Genomic DNA, 6,138 nt, shown 5'->3' with positions numbered 1-6,138 from the left:
CCTCACAGGGTTATTGTGATTATTTTCAAAATGAAATGCTGTGCATGAAATGCTTAGCACAAGCAGAGCATCTAATATACGCTCATTAAATCATGGCTTTGCTGACCTCTCTTCTAGGAGAGAGTACATCTGCTGCATGGAAAAATCCCCAGTCCTTTCCAAGACTGCACATAATAGATGTTCAATAATGTGGGTTGGAACAATACAGAATAAATGAGTGATTAGGAAATCCAGTGCCTCGCAAATCACAGATGGGTCAATAAGTATCATAACAAATTATGTTAGTGAAAAATACAATTATTTCACATGTAGCATCAGGCTAATATTTGATTTTTCCATTTTGAGTTAAATAATTTCTTACCTTGATTCTTTTGCCTAGAACTTCATTCTTAAAGGGGACAAGAAAGTACTTTTTTTTTTTTTTCTACAAGATCATTCTCATTGCCAGGCTGTTAGTTTGCAAAGCATTGCACATGCCCTCTACATGTGTGCCCCTGCCCTGGCTATCTTTGGAAGCATTTATAAAAGGAGAAGGACGCTCGTGTGTCCCCACCACACATTCAGCACTTAGCTATGTGCTACCTGGTAGCAGCCCTCACATATCCTGAGTTTTCTCAATTAACCAGAGTCACCAGAGAGATTGCTTAAATTTTCAGGCATTTTGCATCATTCTCCCAAGTAGACTGATCTTCCCAGCCCTTCATAGCCAGACTAGGTCTCCCAGCACCTCCTCTGTCCCGTCCTTGTAAGACAGATAACGTTCCACTTTGCAGTTACGTGCCCTGTACCTCCTTGTTAAGCCCAGTAAGCGGAGAACTACTGTGGATGGCCGGGGCCTGGGGATGGGAAAGAGAGCAGATCCTGCCCCAGGTGACTGGAGCTGTTCACCACCTTTGCTGTAGACCTGAGTTATGATTTTGATCTTGGGTGACTTAGATCATCTCTGATCCCCTATGTTCTTATCTGTAAAAGGGACCAAAACAAACAAACAATTTCACAATATGTAAAATTTAAAGCATTATAAAAGTGTAAGACATTATCTGTTTCTATTCCTTACTGTCCTATCTAGCATCCACTTATTCCTACATTCACTTATTCATACACATTGATTGTCCATCTACTGTGGAGGTGATTCCAAACAATGTACCAGGGTTACAGAAATAACAAAGGGCGTAGTCCCTGACCTCAAGTAATTGACAATCTCAGACAAGACATAAAAAACTGTGAGCACAGAGATGGGACCAACTAAGGCAACATGAGGCAGTTACTAAATGCTTTTATGAGGTGAGTCTTGAGAGCTGAGTAGAAATTACCCAGACAAATAAGGGTGGAAAGATTCCAGACAGGAGGAAGAGCAGTGTGTTCACAACAAATCTTACTGTTGTTTTGCTTTGTTTAAAGAGAAGTATAAAGCGTATTGCCCACTTTAAATAAAACTCAGGAAGTATAGACCTTTCATTGCAGACGAGGCTTTTTTGTCTGTAACATGGTCTATTTAGTTCACTTGACAACTGACGGAAGTGAAATTCAGAAAAGTGCACCAGCATCCTCAAGTTACACAGGTTGTTACTAGCAAAACTGACCTCTACGAACACCCATTCAAGCCCTCTCTCCCTCCCATAGTGCTGTCTCTCTGACCCAGGGGCCAGGTGATGATTTAGCATTCCTAGTAACCCTGACACGTTTGTCAGCACCAAACACAAATGAACAACCAGCACCTCTCCGCTGGACCCAGGTAATTTGCCAATAGGGTCTGTGTATGGATGTTTGCTATGAAGAAGAATTTTAAAACTTAGATCTGGGAGTTCTTGGCATTGTCCCACCTGGCACCCTGACTCACTTAGCTTCCCAGAACTCGTAGGCTTAAGGAAAACTTAGTTAAAATCAAGTCAACAGAGAGCTCTCTGAGAAAATAACAAGACAACACAGAAGTAAATTAGGCTTTTTATCTTTCTCTCCCTTTTTGCTGTTCTGTCATCCTCAACCCAACCTTTGATTCATCTGCATAATGTATATATACATTTGAATCGGAGAAAGATATCCTGAAGTCTAATTCAATTACCACCAAAGCATCCAAAAGCTTGAAGGAATTTCAAAAGGTAACAGACAAAGGTCAGCTTTAACATTATGCAGAAATCCATGGGCAGTCTTCTTTAAACAAAGAAGAGAGTTTATCTGGAATTCCCTGGCGGTCCAGTGGTTAGGACCCCATGCTCTCACTGCCGAGCACCCGGGTTCAATCCCTGCTTGGGGAACTAAAATCCCACAAGCCACAGTGGTACATCCAGTCGATCAATCAGTCAATAAGCAACAAGGATATATTTTAAAAAAAAAAAAGAGAGAGAGTTTATTAAAGTTGATGCTTACATATCTGTCGTAATGGAATAGTTTATATATATATAAATATATATATGTGTGTGTATATATACATATACATATATATATACATATATATATTTAATTGTAAGTTTCTTTATTTTCTGACTGTGTATAAGCCAACCAAGATGAATAATATTTTGAAAACTTAAAAATTTATCTAATTATGATGACATGATAGTAGAAGGTGGGGCGGAATTATTGCTAGACATGAAATTCCAAACCTGGCCATGAGGCCCTGTGCCAGAGATAACAACTTGTGTGGGGTGGTGGGGTGGAAGCGCCCAGTATGATGTTGAGCTCATACTGGTCTATGCCTATGAATTTTCTACATTGATTGCTAAGACCTCCCTCTTAGCCTCACTTTCCCCATCAATAAAATGGAGGTCGTGCCTGTTCCTTCCATTTTCCAAGTGATTATAAAAATCTCACGATCTGATGTATGTTTTAAAATATGAGTTCAAAATGCAGGAGCTGATGGTGATATCTGCCATTTGGGTTGGGAGGAGGGTGGGCAAGGTGTCGTGAGCTATTTCAGACTGAGTGGCCAGGAAGGCCTCTCTGAGGAGATGACGTGTGAGCAGAAATCCAAACAGAAGGAGTCAGCCATGGGTAGGACCGAGCGTGGATATTCTAGGCAAGGAGACCAGCAAGCACGGAGGCCCACAAGACACTTATGCGCGAGACACCAATGAAAAACCAAATGCTGGTCACTGGCATAATGAGAACACAGTGAGGAAAGAGGAAAGAACACAGTGAGGAAAGAGGGAGGTAAAGTCGGAGAGGCCAACAGGGCCATTCGTGAATGATGGGAACTTACTCTAAGGGAATGGGAACCCACTGGGGAATTGAAGCCAACATTTTCACTTACTGTGTAACCTTGAACAAGACTGTGAGCCCAGAGATGGATCCAACTTCTCCAAGCTTGCTTCTTCTTCTATAAAATGGACATACTAGTGCCCATGTTGAAAAATGTTGAAAATTACGTTCCCTATTCTGTATAGCATATTCAGTATTTGACTCCTAACAGGTACCGTACCTATTACTGACTGCTATCGCTGCTGCGGTTGACAGTGTCACCATTATCATTATTATTATCTGATCTCAGTTAACTCAGGGGTAGCTATTGGTAAGAAGGAGGGGTAGCAAAAGAGACAAGGCCAATGTTAGTACCACAAAGTTATATTTTATTTCCATAAATCAGATAAATAGCCTTATTTTTCTTTGTTCATATAGTTCATTTTCCTTGTAGTCACAGGTCTATCATAGCCTCTGACGTTAGATGCTCCTGTTCAAGCTTATGTCGGGAAGTGACTGGCTTCAGAATAGTTCAGTGCTTGTGTCTCCAGGCCCATGAATCCAGGGGTCAGGCAGGGAGCCTGTTCTATCAGAGTGTGGGGCACGCACCCAGATCGCAATCCAGGAGGCCAGGCAACCCTTCAGGAAGCTGCCGGGGCTGATAACTGATCTCGGATGTGGATAGTAGGTATTTTGACTCATCTCTCTTGAAAATAACAGTAATAGAACAAAACACATTTACTGCAGCTGCTCTCTCACTATGGCTTGTGGAGAGGATGCCCAGCAAGCCTTGGTCTGACTTAAGTGGGAAAACCAGAGAAGTGAGCTGGAGGTGTTCCAGGTCTAATAACTACTCAAACATGCTTTGTAGATCCCGTGCTTGCCTTCCTCTTATTCTTAGAAGAAATGCATGGCGTTCTCATAATGTGGGCATAGCACTCTTTACTAGTAATCCTACAGTCTGCCTGTCTTTCCTCTTCCTCAACTTTTTTCTCTCTTCCTCCTTTTCTGCCTCGTTCTCCCTCTCTTTCTCTTCCCCTCCTTTCCCGTCACTTTCTATATTTTTCCTTTATCTCTTCTTTCCTTTTCTTCTTTGTCTTTCTGTCAATGTGGGTGTTGAATATCTCTTGGTTCCAACTAAGAGCCAGAGATTTTTCTGGGCACTTGAGATACAAACACCAGTATCACTGGATAACTGTGGACACACAAGGAAGAATACATCCTATGATATGTGATTTTGTAGAAGCACAAAGGAAGATAGGTTGATCTTAATCGGGGCATCAGAAAGGCTTTACTCATGGATGTGTTTTGGCCGTTAAGTAGACTGACAGAGACAGATAAAGACGTAAAAGGCATTTTCAGCCAAGGAAACAGCATGTGCAAAGGCACAGAGTGTAGAAAACCAGGATGCATCAAGGGAAGGCTGCAGGGAGGGGGCTTTTCAAGCCATGCTAAGAGGGATAGACTTCATAAAGGAGGAACTAGGAGCCACTAAAGAATTTTAAGGGCAGACATGACATGATTAAATCTATGCGTTAGAAATATCACTCTATATAGTATGTGGTGTATGAAATGAAACAGGCCAATTAGGATTCTATTGGCTTTTCAGAATGAGAGTTGATAAATGTCTGAACCAAGCCAGTGACATAGTAGATGGAGGAAAGGAGGCAAAGAGGAGAAATATATTAAAGTGGCAGAAGCTTTAAAATGATACCTGCTTGGGTGGAAGGGAGTGGTGCAGTATGATTACAAACTTTCTGACCCTAGAATCTGATTGGATATTGGTAACATCCACTAAAATGGGAATGAGGAAGGAGGATATTCTATATAGAGAAGGATGGACATTTTGGGTTTGAAGTACCTGTGGGACCTCAGTAAGCAGATAACTATATTGATCTGAGACTCTGGCAGTCTCTGTTTCCAGATTCCTAATGGAGGGATTGCATTTAGTTGCATTAATTTGGAAAATGTATGTAAACCTCCTAGCGGTCTCTAGCACATAAACTCTTCTAAAATACCAGTTATCCCTTTCTTGTTCTTTTATATGCCCACGGTACTCTGTACTTTTTAAGGATCATCAGGGGCTGCATGTATGCCCTAAGAACTTTGGCAAAAGGGAAGTGCATTGCCTCCTGGGAGTGAAACCATGAGATCAACCACACATAGAAGCTCAGAGCAGAGATATGCAGTAGGCACTCACTTGGTTCCTTGGCTGGCCTGATGAAAGGCCATCACATCTAAAGGGTACCTCTTCATGCGTTTTTCTTTATTAGGAAGCAGGCTTTGTTCCATTCATCGCTCCTGCCATTAATTCCAGAAGAAAGGTGAAGGCTAAGACCACAAAGGAGAAGAGATAGAGGATAGTGGGGTGGGGCGGGGGGAGTAGAGACCTTTCAGTTCTAGTATGGTGCCAAAAGGAGAAAGATTTGAGCTTCCTTGGCCAAATTAGTTATGCTGCCTGCCTTCCTCGAGGAGCCCTGGCCAAAGGGGAGGCTGTGGAGGGAAGACAGCAAAGAAGCCCCAGGGAGGCTATGGGAGAATAGAAGATGCAGCTTCTCTCCTTCCCTGATGCATCTGGATGGTATAGGGGTCAGGAGGGGAGGGAGCTGGAGAGCAGCAAGGAGAGAGAATGATGCCCAAAGCTCAGCTTCTCTGTACACGGTGCCGAATCAAATCTTGGAGACATAGTTTTAGGTGAAGTAGAAAAAGATAGCTTTATTACTTTGCCAGGCAAAGGGAGACACAGTGGGCTTCTGCCTCAAAAAACTGTGTCCCCACTTGGAGAGGATAGTGAGAAGTTTTATAGTAATGGTTCAAAGAGGGCATGATCAGCTCATGGACATTCTTCTGATGGGTTGGTGGTGAGGTAAGTAGGAGTCAGCATCATCAGCCCTCAGGTTCCAACTGGTCATGGGCCCACATGCTTGTGGGCAGCATACCATCATTAATTGTTAACTTCTCCCA

This window comes from Lagenorhynchus albirostris, chromosome 9 (genome assembly GCF_949774975.1).
Source record: "Lagenorhynchus albirostris chromosome 9, mLagAlb1.1, whole genome shotgun sequence".
Taxonomy (NCBI): Eukaryota; Metazoa; Chordata; class Mammalia; order Artiodactyla; family Delphinidae; genus Lagenorhynchus; species Lagenorhynchus albirostris.
The sequence above is the reverse complement of the archived record's forward strand: the minus strand, read 5'-3'. Positions refer to the sequence as shown.